The sequence below is a fragment of the Marmota marmota genome, unplaced genomic scaffold, assembly GCF_001458135.2.
Source record: "Marmota marmota marmota unplaced genomic scaffold, marMar, whole genome shotgun sequence".
Taxonomy (NCBI): domain Eukaryota; kingdom Metazoa; phylum Chordata; class Mammalia; order Rodentia; family Sciuridae; genus Marmota; species Marmota marmota.
The window spans coordinates 20,940,271-20,960,295 of record NW_026000242.1 but is presented as its reverse complement, the minus strand read 5'-3'; the positions used below and the strand labels follow the sequence as shown (position 1 = coordinate 20,960,295).

General features: G+C 36.5%; 1 pseudogene; it reads left to right on the top strand.

The window, feature by feature from the left end:
• The first annotated feature begins 4,619 nt into the window (after positions 1–4,619).
• Positions 4,620–5,573, top strand: LOC125613894 (annotated as a pseudogene).
• Positions 5,574–20,025: the final 14,452 nt, after the last annotated feature.

Sequence of the window (20,025 nt, the reverse complement as noted above, 5' to 3'; positions counted from 1 at the left end):
CAGAGTCAATGATAACCTAAAGGGAAGAATGGTAGCTTTTGTACCCACCTGCAAAGAAGCATGTCTTCTGCACCCAAGGTCCAAAAGATATTGGAATAACAGACACAGCAGATATGGGCCTCTTGTTGCCCCAGGGTAAACCTTTAAAGTGTCGGAAAACCCAAGAAATCTGGTAGAGGATGAACAGCATCTGCTACAGTTTCTTCCCACTTTACACTTGACTTTCTTTCTTAACATACTTTTTGGCTTCCACAATATTCGCGATTGCTTTCCTACTCAGCATCTTGTTCTTCCTTTTCCTGCTCTTTAACCATTTATTCTTCAGATAGGTTTTCACTCTGTACTTGTTTTAGGTGATCCCATTACATGCAAGGCTTCAAATACCACCATTATGCCAGTGATTCCTGTCTTGGGTCAGGATCCCTAGAAACAGCTTAAGACCAGGATCCTTGTAAAAAAAAATATATATATATTCATTTCTCTCAGGAAAAGGGAGCTAAAGAAAGCAAGATAAGCTAGCTTTCATTTGATATAATGGAGAAATTCTAGAATGTAACTACACCACAGACTTGGTCTCATTTCAAGAGAAGTAGGCTGTACTGCCCACCTTCACATTAGCCAAACATTGGTTTTGGTCTGCCTAATAAGTGGTGAGGGGCTCCTGCATACAGTCTCTTGAGGGAATCAGATCTTGACTGCTCATTGTCTCTGTTTGACAATTGGTGAGATGCCTAGTTTCTCTTAGAGCCAATAACATGTCAAGAGACTTTTGAGTGGTGCACAGTGGTTGTAAGTTGCATGGAGGCTTGTCCCTACTCCAGTCTGCACTTTTTCTCCTATTTATTTAGAAACTTCAAACTTCTTTATCTAGAAGGGCTGCTTCTACTGCAAACTATGCCTGTTGTAGTGCCTTTTCTTCATCTTGGTCTGAGCCTCTGTCAAAATGAGAAGACTTTTATATCACCAAATAGTTGAGCATCAGAGTAATTGTCAGTGTAGAATATGTTGAGTCCAAATACCAAAGAGCCCTTACAAGTTTTATGCTTCTTAATTAGGGGTAAAAACCACAAGGGGCAATAATTGTCCTGTATTCTGATGAGGATGTATAGGTATACACCAAACCACTAGATCCCTAAACACTTCAATCATGTGGCATATTACTGAATTTTTTTTTAGGGTTTCCATCCTACCTTCTGGAGTACAAGTGTTTTATCAAAGCATCCTTAACACTATCCAGGTCAACAGATCTCATTTACATGATATCATTAATACAGGGGAGAAATGTTCTATGTGCCCAGAACAATCCAGATCCCTTTGTATTAAATTATGACAAATAGAATTAATATAGCCTTGAGAAAGCATTTTGAGTATAAATTGTTGATCCTCCCTTATGAATACAATCTATTTCTGATCTTATTTGTGAGCAAGTAAGGAATACATTTACCACGTTAGTAAATTATGTAGCTTAAGTAATTTAATCTGCTCCAGTAAAAATACTATGTCCAGAGTTATAACTGCATTAGGCATCCTACTTGGTTAGGTTTATACAGTTTATCATCAATGAAGTTATAAATGAGTCTTTAATCAACCCTTCCAGTAGTTCTGAAGCCAGTCACACTCTTCAGAATTGTCCCAAATTCTGGCAAGGTCATTAGATCCTCCTGTTAACCATTGGAAGAATGTTGTTTCCTGGAAAGAGAATCTTGTCTGTATCAGTAGCCACCAATTCCAAGAAACTAGGGTGCAAGTCACCCCTGAAGAAGAAGGCATCTGGATAAAATATGATAGTAACTACCACCCTTTCTCACCCTGCCCTTGATGATAAATATTGCCACTTGACCTCAGCTATTTCAAGACCCTATAATCCACAGAGCTGCTAGGAGAAAAAATATGAAAAGCATCTCTGAGTGCTCCTTTATGCTGGAGTTCCCTCACCAGTGCATTCTTTATTGCCTTGGTAAATGGAGTACCCTGAGGAATATGGTGAGCTAGTTATTTTTCTTATATAGAAGAGCCACTCTAGAATGTCCTCTTTTCTCATTTATTATGGAGAAAGTTCTAACATCTCTGTTTTTCTTAATGAGAAATATTTTTTCCTCTGAGCTTGCAAGTAGAATACCAACACCATATAAGCTCATTTCCTATGGCCATGAGTGAAATATAAAAACACCTTCCTCTTAACAAATTTTTCCTAAGCCAGTTTTATATCCCACTCCATCTAGCACACTCAAGATTTCTATTACCTTTCTATTATCATATTTTCTAAAGTAAATATAAGCAAGGCCCAGATTCCCCTTTACCAGACACTATTTAACCTCCCTTAGCAAGTCAATGTTTCCCCCAGGTGGACTATGCACATAGTCAATGCCAATAATATAACTAGCCAGGAGAAAAGATGGAAACAGATTCTGAAAAGGGAAAATACTGTCTTAGAAGGAACTGCGTCACTTGAGTCCTTCAGATAATTTTTAAAGTGGAGAGGGAAGTTCCCATCTTCTAGCAGTAGATGATTAGCTTCTTCTGCACACACAGATGGTTCAGACAAGTTAGAAGGTTCAAAAATCACAAGTGCATCTATACAGATATCCCCATCCCAAGTTTCAAAGTTCTGCTTTTCCCCTATTCAAGTTGACCTTGGGATAGAAGACTTAACCTGGGCTGAGAATTCAATCTTCTGTGATGTTCTACCATTGGTGCCTGATCTCCATCTGTGTCTGTACTTCAACTTTAGGAGATAAGAATCTCTTTAGAAAACATGTTGGAGGCCCTACTACTCTCACAGTTTGATTGGTAGATATGAAACTATTATTTCTTTTTTCAAAAAGTTGCTTGTGCTTCATAGCAGCCCCCACGTCCTCGGTCTATATAGTTACACTTTCTTCCAGATCTCTCAAATGTGAGACACTGCAGTATTAGCATTTTCTCTTCTACATATAACCCATTTCAGAACATGATGGATCAAATTCTTAGCTTTATCACCACTAGCACATGCCAAGAAACATCAGTACCGTGATTGCCATCAGTGACAGCATTTACACTGCCATCCAGCTGATAACTGGTCCAATTCTATAATTCTCTCCTTAGGATCTGTTTCTTAGTTCAATGCAGGGATCTTTGTTCAAATTACCTATTGATGCACAGGGTAAATTGACAGTGTTTACAAGTTCATTGTTTCTCAGTGGGCTTATCTATTCAAAATTATCTAGGGCATATTTCTGAGGCTTTATAAACTTGTCGAAGACTGTGGGTACTCTCTGATTTTACTTTCAGAAAATCTCCAAGTCCTAACATCTTTACAAATATTTATTTTTATAAACTTATAAAATCACACTGACAGGAATGCATATAAGGATTATGTATTTTCCCTGGGCAGATTGAACATGCACTAAGAAAATTAACAAAGCAATTATTTTCAAGCCTGTATTGTATTATAATGCATGATCGAAAATATTCTGTCATCCAGTATTTAGCAGAATTTTGTAAAACTCAGGAACTAATTTGCCAAAAGTATATTTCAAAATTATTCACAAATGAACCACTAAATACAACAAATATATATATATGCTGTAACATTTTGGTGTAAAGCTGTTCAATACAAAATAAGTCAACTCCTGGTTGTCAAAATTAAGTTTTACAATACAGATAATAATACATATATATTAATTATTATTATATTAAGAAATATATAGTCTGAATCAGAATTATATACACAATATTAGTGTCTTTGTTTTTATAATTTAATAGTTAAATTATATTTAATTTTTATTAAATCACTACTCAGCTTTCATCTTTAGACATTCTGAACTACTATCATATTTAATAGCATTACAATTAGGTCAAAAAACACATCACATGTGATCAAAGCATGTTATTTGCATGTACAAATATGCCACAATGAAACTCACTATTCTGTATATTTAAATGCACTAATAAAAATCACAAGCTTATTATATGATTGAAAATCTATAGTACTTGTTACTTAATCTTTCTGACACTCAGTTTTCTTTTCTGTGAAATAGTAATTTTCATACTGCTCTATTCTTAGGGTTGTGTTTAGGATTCACTGAGTAACATAAGTGTCTATCTCATTGGAGGTACTCATAATGTTCCTGTGTTTTCTTTAAAAAAAAAAGAAAAAAGAAAAAAAAGACATATTCAAAGGTCCTCCAGGAAAGGATTATAGCAATTTATCTTTAACATTAGTATGTGACTCACAGAGAAGCTGTAAATTGCCAATAACTAAAGTGAATGTGATAACTGACTACTTATGATAAGCAGTGTATGGAGTTTTTCCCCGTTTTTGTAATTTTTTTTAAAGTCTGGGAAAATAAATTTTCCAATAATATTTGTTGAATGATTTGATAAATTTTAGGATAGATGATGTTTAAAAGTACAAGAAAGTCCACTATAGTTCAAAGTAATATGTCAAGAGGCCCTGGGAAAAGAACATTAGTACTAAGGATCACCCAACATTTAAAAAACTATTTTAGACTTCATATTAAAACATGAGTATCTTTAGATAGAGATTTTCCAGCAATGATGACAATTCTACTTCCTTCTATTCTATTTTCCCTTTAAGAAAAGTTAACCACAATATAAGCTAGAAAGTGATAAATAATATGAGAGAGAACGGGACAGATGTGGGAATTAATCAAGGTAAGTTGACATGGGAATCAAACTTTAATGGTAGGAAAAGGAAATTTTGAGTTTTAAAAAATTCAATGACTTCTATTTTTTCTCCCAGAATCTCAGGAAGCTTTATTTGAGATGCTGATGAGACCTCTGGAATCCCCTCCAAGCATTCTTCTGACTACACGTACCACTCATGGATCCCAGGAGTACACCCAGCCTCTGCCATCAGTGAATTATCATTATTGGTACTAGCTTTTGGTGGCAACACTTCCCAGTAACTATTCCTGAAAAATCTTATCCATGATGGCAAGAGTTTTCATCTTTCCAACACCTGAATCCCTGTGTCTAAATAGAGTTTGGCACACAGTAGGTATTCGATAAATATTTTTGAATAAATTAATTTAATAAAGGGATAGATCCTAGCAATTGCCGTGACTCCATTTGGCAGCAACCACCAATGAAAATGACCTTTAGCATCTTCTCTGCCTTAATACATTAAAGTATTTCTTGCTTTTGGACCAGCTCTTAGATTTTGACTTGCAGGATGGCTCAAAGATAATTTCTGAACGGGACTTCTGTTGAGCAACTCAAGACATGGCTCCTGATGAGTCCTATAGGTAAAAGCCTATACAACATCTCTTTCAAATAACAACTCTCTGAAGGAATGGGTCCAAAACTCTAGAATTAGAAACCAAACACAAATCCAACAGCCATCTGAAAATCCTACAGCTATCTTCACCTTTTTTCAGTCATTGTGTTGCAAGCACTTGATTCAGTTCCTCACCTGTCTTCTCACAAGACTTTTGGGATCAAGCGATTCCTGGCCAAGAAACAAAAGCAAAATCATCCCATTCCCCCTGTAGATTCAAATGAAAACTGGGAACAAGATCAGGTACAACTCCAAGAGCAGACATTGGAGGAGAACCAAACTGGATCTATAAGGAATTACATGTTTATGTTGTATCAAGGTTATGATCATCTTGTCATGTCCAGCTGAAAACATCACCACTATCTGGACAGTTGAGAACATTTAACTGAGAATGTGAGCTTTCTTTAGTTAGAAAGGTGCTGCAGTACTGGTTTGGGTTGGTTCAGTAATAAATATGTGAAACTTTAAAAAATAAAAAACAAGAAGAATAAAGAAAATCACACAGCTAGCTGTTAAATTTTTCTTCCTGTAGGCCAGGTTAGGACACAATTCCATTGATTCTCTAAGGGAACCCTTTTGATAAAGTTATCAATAATTCAGTTCATCAAATACATATTGAGTACCTACTATGAGACAGGCCCTCTTCCAGATAACCTACATATGACTCATAAATTTCTACTAAAGACTTCAAACTCCGTTAAACATGGGAATCAGCCGTAATTCAAACTCCCCTTCAACAGGGTCAGATTTACCTTGTAGATCAAAAAACACCCATACTTACATTTTTTAACTTAGAGCTTTACATCAGTTCTATGACAAAGACACAAGTCATTTCCATTTCACAAATGAAAAAACAAGTATGATTATTACCTGTTGATTAAAAACAAAAGAAAAGAAAAAATTTAGGCTTAGAATATATAAATTGCCTAAGATCACCCCAACTCTTGGACATCTTGGTATCAGAAAATAGCAGAGCTCTTTCTTTTCCCCACATCAGGCACATTTTCCACTGGATCCTATGTTCATTCTCAGAGTCCATATTTCTGTATTTTGTTTGTTTATTTTGTTTTGTTTCTTTTCCTATTGTTATTCAAACAAAGTATTATGTACTCATTTATTTATTTAGCATGAAATATATTTAAGCACTAGAACATGATGTATAAAACACCTTTTTTCAAGGCTATTTTGTATTCTAATGGGAAAAATCAGACACATATAGGTATCTATAAGCTAAAAGAGGAAGTGATGACGCATACCATAAAGATCCTAAAATAAAAATATACCAGAGATCACTTCCAGATGGGGAAAAAACAAGACTTCCTGCAAGCAAGACTTTAGGAATATGTGACTAAATCAAAAGAAAAGAAAATTCCATTTAATGATCTTTGCACAACAGCCCACTATTTTGGTTAATTACAAGCTGAAGAAAAAAAAAAACAGAAGAAAGCTATGACCCGTTTAAAGTTCATGACATTATTCTTCCATCAAAAATTGAATATGAAATACATTCACATAAATTCCCACGCTGGCAAGTTGTGAGTGCTCAGTTAATAGAGGATCTCCACCCATCCACCCCCAACTCACTTTCCACTGGAGGAAATTTAGAGTCTAAATTAGAAGAAAATTATAAGCTTCCCACTTTAGCAGACTGAAAACTCATCAGAGATAAATCTTAGTGCTGGCAGAATCATCTTCCTCCTGGTTAAACTGCATGTGTTAAGTGGATTTCATATTCTGTTCATTCACTTGATTATACATAACACAAAAAAGTGGCAGTCATGTACTATCCAAATTTGAATCGACTATTAGCATGTCCTCAGTGCCCATGCAATTACAGTTGGCTTAGACACCCAGGTGGAAACTCATCAGCCAATATTATCCTCTCATAGCCAAGTGTATTCACAAATGCACTGGCATCAACAACTAGCCTATCTATCTTATTTTTCATGTCAAATTTTCCCCTAATTTTAAAGGATTATACTGGAACCATGAAGAGACATGGTTTAGTTTTTAAAGAAGTGATGCTTACAGCTAATACCTAAATTTTTTTTTTCCTAGTCGCATGTCTCTAAGGTCAGTTGATATTCATTTTGATTTTTCTTTCAATGTACCATTAAGAAAGAAAGAACAAATCATTTTTTAAAAAAGGATCGGAAACTTTGAGATGAAAACTCACAGAACAATAGGAGTAGAAAAGTAAAAGCATCCACAGGATTGAAAAGAGGAGCCCAGATCTAGAGAACACAGGAAGCTGCAACAGAGCAGCTGAGTGAGCCAGGAGGCACACAGACTCTTCTGTGGCAAGAAGGGAAATTTAGATCACTGAGACACTAAAAGACGTTGTAAATAAAGCAGTTTAGCAATGTTTCATATTTATACAATACGTTATAAATTTGTGTTCTTTTAATCTTTTACTATAATTTTGAGGGAGTTTAATGTGCTTTTTCACTTAAGGAAAATATTTTCATTTTTCAGTTACAGAAACTGAAACTCAGAGTGATACATTTTGACCAAAGTCCTGAGATTTGGTGATGAAGGAGCCGGAACATGAATTTGGGGCCTCTGAGTCCCAGTCCCCATGCCTGTTCACCATTCTACACTTCCAAAACTCTAGAAGTAAGAATAAAACTGGCTTCTCTATTACTGCATGTGGTAGAGTGGAGGAAGGCACTTCACTCAGCAGGAGGGACAGAATTAGAAATTAGGGACGGAATTAGAAATTAGTGACAGAATTAGAAACTGTGTGAGCAATGTGCTCAAATTATCTAAATCATTTTTTATAAATCAATTAAAGCTCTGTGATGATTTTTAAGTTGAAAAATCATGGGATTCCAGAATGACAAATAAAAAGTAAAGACTGGTTTAGGGACATTTTATGGCCAAATTGAGTAATAGAATAAAATTTATTTTATTAACAACTAATAATAATTGAGAACTTAACTATTTACCAGACTCTACACTAAGTATTGATACATATTACACCATTAAATCTTCACAGCCCTATGAAGCAGGTACTATTGGGGATGCCATCTTTCAGATGAGAAAATTAAGAAGCAGAAAGGTTGAAGAGGTTTCCCAAAGCCACAAAGCTGAAAACCAACAAGGGCAGGATTTGAGTGTAGGAAATCCAGAGTCCAGAACCTAAAGTCCTAATCAGCACCCTGTCTCTGCAAGCTACTAGTTATTCAAGCTGTCAAGATGCTGTGTCATGGACATTACGTACAATCCTCATTATTCCTAAGAATCCTAAAATTGGCATAATCCTAATTTTATGTACTTTATATGTGGGAAAAACAAGTTTTAGAGACTAAGTGGAAAATAAAAGAGCCTGAGAAAGATCCTCTTATGAGACAGGAAGGAAATAATGTCATAAATAAATGAACTTCAGGTCAAGTAAACTAAGACATTGAAATGCTCATTTCATTTAAGTTCATTGGTAACTTAGCAAGAGGCATTTCAAGAAGGGGCTGGAAACCAGCTTGCAGTGTGTTGGCAAAGGAATGGGAGATGAGGTGAGGAAACTACAAAGGAAAGAGGGAGCTGTAGCTGGAGGGGAAAATAGGTCAAGAGATCATGTCTAACATGAAAGACATCTGAGCATGAGATGGAGGTCTCAATGAAGATGGCCAAGAGCCTTGACGCAGATAGAGATTTAAGATCCAAGAAGGGGATGAAGTAATCAAGGAAACCACATCCCCAAAGGGGAGTAAGAAAGATGGAACTCACAGCGCCAATAGAGGATTTGCCCTGGGCAGAGGGGGCCAGACATTTTAAGATAGCTGCTATGTTAAGAGGGGCATTGAAAAAGTGGAATAAAATCCAAAACACTAAAATGTTGGTTTACTTCAATAGGTGGAGAGAAGGAGAGATGAGTGGTGGAGAGCCCTCTGAGCATGCAGGGTCATGGGAAGACTTTGGAGTTCAAAGTATGAGAAAGTCTTTGTCAACAAAATGGGATCAAAAGCTCAACTGTCAGAGCACTGAACATATGGAATAGAATTAGTAACAGCTTGTCATTTGGGGAAGTATAACATGTAAACATTACTCTATCCCACAGAACACTAATGTATTTTCAGAAATAAATTTACTAACCCTCATCAGGTTATTTTAGGACCAACAAATTTATTGTGAGTCATTGGTTATGTGGATCTGCTCCCACCATGATATTTTAATGATTTTTTCCAAATTAAGTTTTCTTCAGATGTGCCCTGCCTGCCTCTGTTCCTATGCTTCCTGCCTGTCCAGCTCTACTCCCTAGGAAGTCCAGGATGGCCTGCTGGTCCACTCAGAGGGCAGCTCCCCATGAGCCAGCCCATGGCCCTTCCTGCCAGAACTGTTTTCTCTCCTTGGGCCATTCAGGCTATGACCCCACGCTACTCAAGAGATAGTCTTCAGAGGAGCAGTTTAGGCAATGCCTGGGGGCTTATTAGGAATGTAAAGCCTTGGGCCCACCCTTGGACTTTATATCAAGGTCCTTAGGCCAGTTGTGCACATACTAGAATCTGGGAAGTTTAGGCTTCTCATCGGTCTATCTTAACTTTTATTAGGTCAGCTTGTTTCTACCTTATTTAATTTCCAATTTAAATTTCCAAAAGAAAAGGGATCATTTCTTATTCGTATGCCTTACTGGACATTTATCCATGGAATATACTTCCAAATACCCTTAACCCAGTGTAGGCAGTCCTTTGATTCATTTTCAGGGTCACCTTTCTGTTACAACCATCTTGACCCAACCTACTTGATATCTGTACTCATGCACCTCCCCACAAAAACAAGGCAAAAAAACCAATGGCCGAGAATGTTCTCACTGATGTGCAGATTTTAACACACAGCAAGGTGGAGAGGGAAGAATAGAAGTTCATTGGATTAGACAAAGGGGAGTGAAAGGGGTGGGGGATAAGAAAAACAGAGTGAATCAGACATAACTTTCCTATGTTCATATATGAATACACGGACAACCAGTGAAACTCCACATCCGGTTCAACCACAAGAATGGGATCCTAACTGGAATAAGTTATACTCCATGTATGTGCAATATGTCAAAATATACTCTACTGTCATGTTTATCTAAGAAGAACAAAAAAAAATTTATAAAACACAAGTCATGTACTTTCATGCTGCTTTGACTGTTGTCATGCTGTTCCTTTGATCCCTCCCAGTCCTTTTCCTCTTGATGAAATACCAATCATTATAAAAGTCCATTGTCAACTGTTCTAGAAAACCTCACCCAAGGATTTCTAACTCTACATGTGGATGACACTTTTTGCAGAGCTTCTCTCTCCTCTACTATTATTTCTTTTTGTTAGATTTCTATTTTCATTGTGAGCTATAAATACTATAAAATTATTCCTTTGTGTATTTTCCTAAGTAAAATATGAAGTCCATCATGACAGAGACTGTATTCTATTCATCTTATATACCTAGCACAATTTTTAGAACCTAGTAAGAAATCAAGGCATTGTTATAATTTTTTGAAAACTACAATATAAGTAAATATGGACACAGATATTTATTGAATAGTTATTTTATCTTTATATTATATACATAGTTATGTACATAAATGCTGTGTACATAGTTCATGTAAGTAATTTTTATATGCTTAATTCATATATGTATTTAATTGCACTTGATTTATATATTTAGTATATATAATTTATATATAGCTAACTTACATACATATAATTCATAAATGTATTTGGCTGCTAAGTGTGTGTTTGTGTATATGTGTCTTCAGGGTATTTGGATTAACTGAGTTTTCTCAGGAGAATATACAAAGGGAAGAACATGAGAAAATATTTTAAATGAGGGATCTGGGGAGAATGTTTTCTTTCCATAGCCCCTGAAATGACTAATGTAACCACATAAATCCCCATGAGCTTATAGGATTTGTTTTTGGCAAAAACACACATGCTAAATAGCTACCCGCATGCCTAAATCATCTAGGTTGCCAAATTTCTATTTACAATTGTCTTACTTTAGGCTCTGCAGGACTTTAGGCTCTTCTGATTCCTGTCCGAACCACTTATAAAATGAAGTTCTCTTTGTTTTTTTGCCATAGTTTTAAACTCAAGAAATAAGCACATTTTCATAGAACATGCATAAAGTGCACATTAGCAGAGTCACAGAAGTGGTCCTTGTCCTCGGGGGTAAAGTAACAAAGGATGTGAGAAATGATTTATTAAATCCTTCTTGTATGCCAGACATTATTCTAAACAATTTACATGCATTCTCACTCTTATCCTCAAGACAACTCTAAGAGGTAACCCTCAATTCTCCTGGTTCTCAGGCCTTTGGACTCAGACTGAAGCCACATCGCTAGCTCTTCTGAGTCTCCAGAATGCCAACTGCAGATCTTGGGATGTGTTAGCCTCCATGGTCATGTGAGCCAACTCCTTGCAATAAATCTCTCTCTCCTCTCTTGATTGGGCAGGAAGGGTAGGGATGGACAACATGATAATAGTTATATTTCTCTGGAGAACCATAACACAATGACTTATGTTTATAAGTCAACATCTGCTTAAAATAAAAATACAAGACAACACTGGAAGCAACTCCTTTGAAAATATTAGGATTATCCATATTTCTCAAGAGTTCCTGGGGTATTTCAAAGATATGCATTCAGCGTAAACATCAAGAATTAAAAGTTGTGAAGTCTTCTTTCATTACAGCCTAAAGAGAATAAGAATGATGACACAGAACTATGGGGTTAAGAGTCAGACCACAATTTAGCAGTGCTTCCTTAAGGCATATATATATATATATATATATATATATATATATATATATCATCCTATTTAATTCTATTTTTTCTTTTTTTAAAATACAGATAAAGGTTTATTATCCACAATATTCCAAGTGTTCCATTATAAGTACATTATTTTTCTTCATGGCATTTACTATGATTCGCAATTTTGTCATTTAGTTATTTGCTTGCTTATTATCTACTTTCTCTGAGGTACAAATTATAGGCTTACTTTATAAGCTAAGAGAAATTAATAACTCCTTCATTTACTAGCTGACTAATCAATTCAAGAATATGTTTCTTAAGTATTATGTCTTTATCTTTAAGTAGGGAACCAGATTGCCTAGTTCACAGGGCTGTTCTAATAAATGATTATTTAAATTGTGCATATGAAGTATAACAGGTGCTCAATAAATATTGATTTCCTTTCCTTTTACTTCAGGCATGCAAAATTCCAATAACTAATTACCCAAATCATACCCTAGAGTTTCATGTAACTATTATAGGTTGTTATTTGAAAAGAATAATTTAAAAGAATGAAGCTTAAGCTGCATATTTTACACTATATTTATTATGTGTGTGTGTGTGTATACACACACTGAATTGAGCATTTTAGGATGTTAGCTTTTCAAAACTAACAAATATCTAGGATAATTAACTTATATAGACAAAATTTTTATTTTGGCTCACAGTATTGGAAGTTCCAGTCTATTATCAATTAGACCCATTGCCTTTGGGCCTATATATAGCAAGACAGCATATCTTGTGTTGTGAATGGATAATTATGATTATAATGCATTCCACTATTGTCATGTATGTAAGAAATTTTTTTTAAAGTTAAAAAAAAAGACAGCATATCATGGCAGGAAGAAGCAGGAGGGCAAAAACATTCCTCCCATGGACAGGAGGAAAAAGGGAAATAGAGGAAGAGTCTGGGGTCCCCTGATCTCTCCAATGACCTAAAGACCTCCTCCCAGGCCCCACATTTTAAAGGCTTCACCACATCCCAATAACATCATCCTAAAGATCAAGCATTTCACTCATGGACCTTTGGAGTAGGATTCAGACTATAACATTCACCAGTAGACAGCATTTATTAAACTAATTATAAATTTCTAATTTTATACTCCTCAACCAGTTCCCATATTAGTATTTTAAGATCTATTTTGAATGCTGTCATGAATAGGCTCTTGTAAGTAATCATTTTCTCTTTAGATTATTTTCAAATGAGGTTTCCTGTTCACTTAAGGAACATGCCTGATGTATCTTTTTCATCCTTTCATTTCCATGAGATTGTTTCAATCATATTTTACATAGCAGATTATACTTAAAATGAGAGTCAGTGCTTATAACAAAGAAAGATCTGTCATACGGACATGCTGGATTTAAAATATTTTAAATTCACTTTTAAATTCACTTATAAATTCAATTTTAAATTCACTTTTCTCCCTGAATGTCTACATTTGTTTCATTTTATAGGAGGTATGACTTTACGCTATGATGTATTCATAAAAGCCTTACCACTCTCGGGAGACTGAGGCAGGAGGATAGTAAGTTCAAAGCCAACCTAAGCAAAAGTGAGGCACTAAGCAACTCAGTGAGACCCTGTCTCTAAATAAAAATACAAAAAAAAAAAAACCCTCCTGCCTGAAGGGCTGAAGATGTGGTTCAGTGGTCGAGTGCCCTTGAGTTCAATTCCCAGGACCCACTCCCCAAGAAAAAGTCAGCCTTAATGGTCTAGGAATGCAGCTCAGTGGCAGAGCCCTTTTCTAGCATCCCAAAGCCTTGGGTTCAATCCCCAGCAATCCCAAAATGAAAAAAAATTAGCCCTAATAACAGAAGCCATGTTTGACTGTGACAAAGTAAATACAAGACATAGTCCAAAAACTTCAAGTTTTTTTCCAAAAACTTATTCTGTAGGAGTGCTTTTTTTAGTAGAGGGACTATTAATTCCTTAACTAGTCATTTGTTTTCAACTACAGCTGTGCAGTGGGTCTTGCCTACAACTACACTCGTTCCGTGCTTTCTTTCTGTACACAGTTCTTTGGAATTTGTTTTCCTTTTATAGTTCTCATTAGCTGTGTACAGCTGAAGGCATGTTAAATTTAACATATTCTCTGTAACTGAGAGACCTTGTTAATATGATTTTATATAGTTTAATTTATCCTTTACCCACTTTAGACAAAATTTTACTTTCAGAAATTTATGCACAGGTCAAGGCAGATTTAGCTTAAGAATATTATGTGCAATTCTAAAGAGGTAATATACTCACTCATGGCAAAAGTCAAATGATAACATGATGAATTGAATCATCTTATGCTTTTTATTTCATTCACTTATAGCTGGCAATCTTATAAACAACCGAAAAGTAAAACATCATGAGGAAGTTGAAGTAATAAATCATGCTTTCTGAATCTCTCAACATTTCTTCCCTTTCTTCCCACTCTCTCTTACCCTAGAGACCACATCTTTTCCTGTCCTCAGTTCACAGTTAGAGGGAGACCATACCCCAGAGAGGTAAAAAGTAAAAAGCAATTTTCCAAAACAGTCCCAGGCCCCAGGGAAGTTCAGGAAGCTAAGAGCTCTCTGGCCTTCCTCACTTAACTGGTCTCGTATCTGATGCGGAGCCTGTATTTCCCCATATTTTCTTCTGTGGTCCTAGTTAGGAAAGTTGACTGATGTATGAGGTCCTCGCTCTCACTAGATAGCTGACTTTTATTGGGATTATTTCATTTGATTCATGAGTAAAATGCAGCATCCATATGTATCTCAGATTTATTACTTATTGTCTTTACAATCTATAAGCCCCATCAAACCCTATAAATGTTAGTGCTTAACGTCATTTTTCCAAGAGCTAGTTAACCTTGTCACTTAAAGCAAGCAAAGATTCTCTCTTAAATCAAAAAATCATTCCACAGCCTCAATTGGATAAATACTTGTGAGAAAAATGCCAAGGAGCTACTTTTTCTCATGGGTCTGTATGTTTTTGCAAGTGAAAATAGCTGAATGAATGATGACATTAAAGTTTTTACTCATCACCACCAGAAATCCGGTCCGAAGGGTACATCTAACCCCTGTGGGGGAAAAAGTAATGGGAAACATGCCTTCAGCTGTACACAGCTAATGAGAACTATAACATCAAAACATCCCTACGGGACATGACTTACCAGAATCAGTAATTTCGGAAGTAATACTTTTCCTAGTATTTTCCTGGGAAAAGTTGTTGGCTCTCTATATATTTTAAAGTTATCTTTGAGAGTTTAATGTATACCACAAATAATCCAAATAGGTGTTAAGATGAAGGAGAAGTCTTTCCTACAAATCACATTCTCCCCAAATCATACTGACTTAACAAAAACTTCAGAATATTATCTGAGATAAGTGTTTTTCCAGCTTTAGCATGCATCAGAATCACCTGGAGATCTTGTTATTAAAATAAGAAGCTAGAGTTTCTGATTCAGTAGGAGTGGGGTAAGTCCTGAGTACTTTCCTAAGAAGTTCCTGTGATGCTAATGCTACTTGTCCAGGGACCAACCACACTTACAGAATTATGAGGCTTAAATAAGTTACTGAATTTATAATATTCATCTCTAATATCAGTGTTTTTAAAATATTTTTATTAGAGATCATAACTATACATTGTATTTGGGTTCATTTGGACAAAATCATATGTCCAAGGAAATTTATTTCAAGCCCCATTGCCCCCCAACTTTTCTTCCCCTCCTCCCTCCTGCCATTCTTCTTCTCTGCTCCATTAAAGTTTCTTTCTTCTACATATACATAAAACTGAAATTCCCTTTTGTATCTTCATATGTGAATATAGAAAGATTTTTGTTAAATTCATTCCATTTATCTTCCCCTTTCCCTTCCTTCCTTCCTCTTGTTCTCCTATATCTACTCTACTGATATTCCCTGGATCTTTATAATATCACTATTTTTATAGGAAAGTAGCAGTTAAACAGACAAGAACAGTAGCTCCTATTATCTCCTGAATCTGTATTATATTATATGATTTAAAATTTAGTTATTTTAAAGACTGAGGTTGTGATAGTTAATTTGGGTGTCCACTGGAGCACTGGTAAAGTATGACCTCTGAGAATGTTTGTCAAGATGATTCCAGAGAGGACTGGCATGTGGGTCAGTGAACAAAATGGGGAAGACCTCCCTTCAATGTGGACAAACACCGTCCAACTGCCTGGAGGCCCAAATGGAACAATAAAATGGAAGAAGATGGAAACTCTCTGAATCTTCCTCCCTGAGTGGAAGATTCCTCCTGCCCAGGGTCTTTGGGCTTTGGATCCTTTGTACTAGGGGGCTTTGGGGCATTTGCCTATGACCTGGAGGCTGCAACATTGATTTTCCTGGTCCTGGGGCTTCCATCTTCTTGGACAGAGCCATGCTACTGGCTTCTCAGTTTTCCAGTTTGCAGACGGCCATCATGGACCTTTTCAGCCTTTGTGATCTTGTGAGCCTATCCCCTAATAAGCTCCCTCTTTTATCTATAAAAATATATAATACAATATAATATAGGTTAATTATAAACATTTTATAAAATATATTTATAAATATTTATATTATAAATGTTTTTATAGGTAAAGGGGGATTTATTGGGGATATATATAATATAGTTATTCATTAAGGATATACATATGCATATATCTCCTATTGGGAATGGAGTGAATCTATTGGTTCCACTTCTCTGGAAAAACCTGACTAAATAAAAGGTGATGTCAGGATCTCACACCTTAACAAAGGTTGGCTGATGAGTTGGTGGTGAAATGCATGCTACTGTCTCAAGGTACCAAGTCAGCTTTCACTGTCTCTAGTCTATAACCAAACTAGCCATAATCTTCACATTGAGAAAACCTCAGAAAAGAGAACAACCTGTTAAATGTCACCAGCGTCATCTTTGGAGGAAAAAATATTTGAATAGGAGAGACTGGAAGAAAAATGAGGGGGAAAAAAGACTATAAGAAAATGAAGCTTTGAAAAGGCAAAACAAAACCTTATACATGGTCCTATCATTATGACAGTTTGCCTGGTCTGCTAAGGAAACTTTATTCCAAATTATAAAAGTAGATCTTGGCTTGATATTGAAATTAATTTCTCCAGTTTTGGCTTTGTGTCCATTTGTTTTGTTGTGTTTTGCATTTTTATTCCTTCCTTGTACTTCCTAACAGTGGAAACTTCCTTTGGGTCTTTTTTTATTAAATGTGATCACCATCAGGGTCACATAAAATGACATATTTCATGTGGTTTTACTTAGAAAGAATTCATATTTTAATATTTCTGGAGGGCATTTTGGCTGTATAAACCAAAAGATTCTAAAATGTATATTCTCTTTGACCCAGAAAATCCATTCTTAGAATTTATCCTAAGGGAAATTTAACATGCCTGTAACTTCAAACATTTAGCAATATGGACAGTCATCAAAGAAAGTTCATCTTTTAAAACATTATAAAAGTTTAAATTTCTAATAAAATGACATTTTTAAATCTGTGACACACTCAAACCTATCACTTAAATATAGAAGAATTTTTAATTGGTACAGAAAGATATCCAGGATATAATATTACATTTAGAAAACCAAGAGAAGATCCAAGATGGTGGGCTAGAGGGAGGCTGTATTCTGTGTAGCTCCATGACCTGGGATTCAAGCAGTGGGAATACTGTTTCTCTGCCAGTTATTAAAGGACCCTTTACAGCTGCTCTTGTGGAGGAATCCCAGCCACCATGCCCACTCAGGTCCCCAGGCCTCAGCATCCGCACAGGACCTCTGGCTGCCATGCCGAGCAGGACCCTCAGCATCAACATTCACACTGGTCCCCTGGCCACCCACCTGCAGCCATAATCTCAACCACTACTCCCACACAGATCCTCTGGCTGCTGCCCACGCATAGGACCTCCATCCACCACTCCTGTGTGGCGACCCGTCTACCAATGTGGGGCTCCCCCAATCACTCCTATCTTGAGACACTGCAACCACTGCCATAGTCCCCTACATACAGTAACCTGCACCTGGGGACACAAGACAGGGTCTGGATACAGCCGCCAACCACAATACTGCACACCACAGAGTTGTAACTCTGAACATGCCACCCATCACCATTGCCTGGCCCCACCCAACTGGATACCCCATCACTGAAAGCAGTCGCCTCCATTTTGAGACACCTTTGTCACCATCTTTAGTTGGGGCAACTCCCAGCTATAGTCCCCAAATCCCCCGTCTCCCCCAAAGCCACTAACCCTGCACAGTGCTATATGGCTGGTTGGTAGCTCACAAAGCCTGGTCCAGAACTGCCCAATACAAAATAGCTCTCCAAGATGGGTGTGCAGACCCCAGAGCACAGCCTACAATACCTCTGAAGTGAGAGGTTCCTGATTTGGAAATAGAAAGGGAGGGAGTGAGTAAGATACAGTTTAGAGACTAAATTAGAGACCAATTGTGAAATCTATAGGAGATAGAAGGATAAGACCAGGTGTCCACATCACTTGAGCAGGCCCCAAAAGAGATTCTTGGGGTGCAGTCTCCCATCAGGGACCAGCAAGTGTATACCCCACCTCCAGGAGTTCCACCTCCAAAACCAACCCTCCCACACTAATAACCTTCACCGTCCTGAGGGCGGAGACACCGGCAAACAACAGACAACCCACCTACTGGATGAGAAGAGAAGCAGGAAAGATACTGCACTCCAACAAAAACAATCTTTGTATTTTCCTTCAAGATTTTTTTCTCTTTTCTATTTTTTTTTTCTTTTTTCTCTCTCTCTTCTCCTGCCTTCACATCCCCAACATTTGTGAAGCCAAGTACTTTTCATAGATTAGGCTGCTGAAGTCTGGGATGTCTGAATAGTGTATTACAGTTGTGTTGTTTATTTTTTTATCTTCTATTTTTCTTAATTTTTATGTGTTTTTTTTTTTAGTACTCTGTCTATTGTCTTCCCATTTATGTCCCCAAAATAACTTTCTCTGTTCTCCTGCTACTAGCCAACTTCTTTAGATTCCTCTTTCATGCTTTCTAAGACCTAATAACTCTACATCCTCACTTCCTACCTCCTTAACATCTCATCCTACACACCACCCCCAGTTCTTTTTGTCCACCATCAGAAATTGTAGACCCTTTTGCAAACATACCATTTATATTGTACATAATAATTGAACTCACCATTTCTGTATATTGTGACAAAACTGTAAACATCTTAATAAAAGCTCTTTGGTTTAAGGCTGTGTAGGAATTCTGACCATGGAAATATACAGGGAAGTGTTCCTTTGAAGAGCAAACTCCCAGGGGGGAACTGGAACTTTGTTTCATATGCTTGGAATGCTCAGCAGTTTCTCCTAGAAGCTAATAACTAATACAGGTGCAGTATCTAATTGCTATGGTAATATCCTTTGTGAAGAGGCTCTGTGCTACAGTCTTATGATCCTGGACCCTGATATCATACACTCGGCTCCTAGGAATAAAGGAACACCAAACAATAATGTAATTATGGCACTAATGACCTAAAGTAACCGATTAATATAAATAAAGCTTGGCAGTTTGGCATCTCTGCCATTCTTCCATATTTCCTGCCTCTGCATCTTGTCTCTGTGTCTCCTTTTATTTTCCTTAGAGTATATTGTTTGTATTGGGATCTGTTAATATTGGTCTCCCCCTTGAAGGAGGACACTATAATCCTATAGGGTAAAACCTGTAACATCTTAGATATGTAGTGCTAGAAGGGAAAACACAAAAACAACTTGAAAAAACAAGGGAAGAAAGTGCCCCAAACAAACAAAGATACTACTTTATTAGAATCGATGGCCAGCACAGCAGAAGAAATGACAGAAAATGAGTTCAGGATATACATAATTGAAATGTTCTGTGAATAAAGGATGATATAAGAGAGAAAATACAGGCAGCAAAATATCATTTCAATAAAGAGCTACATAAGCAAATACAGGAAGCAAAAGATTACTTCAATAATGAGATAGCGGTTCTGAAAAAAGACCAAACAGAAAT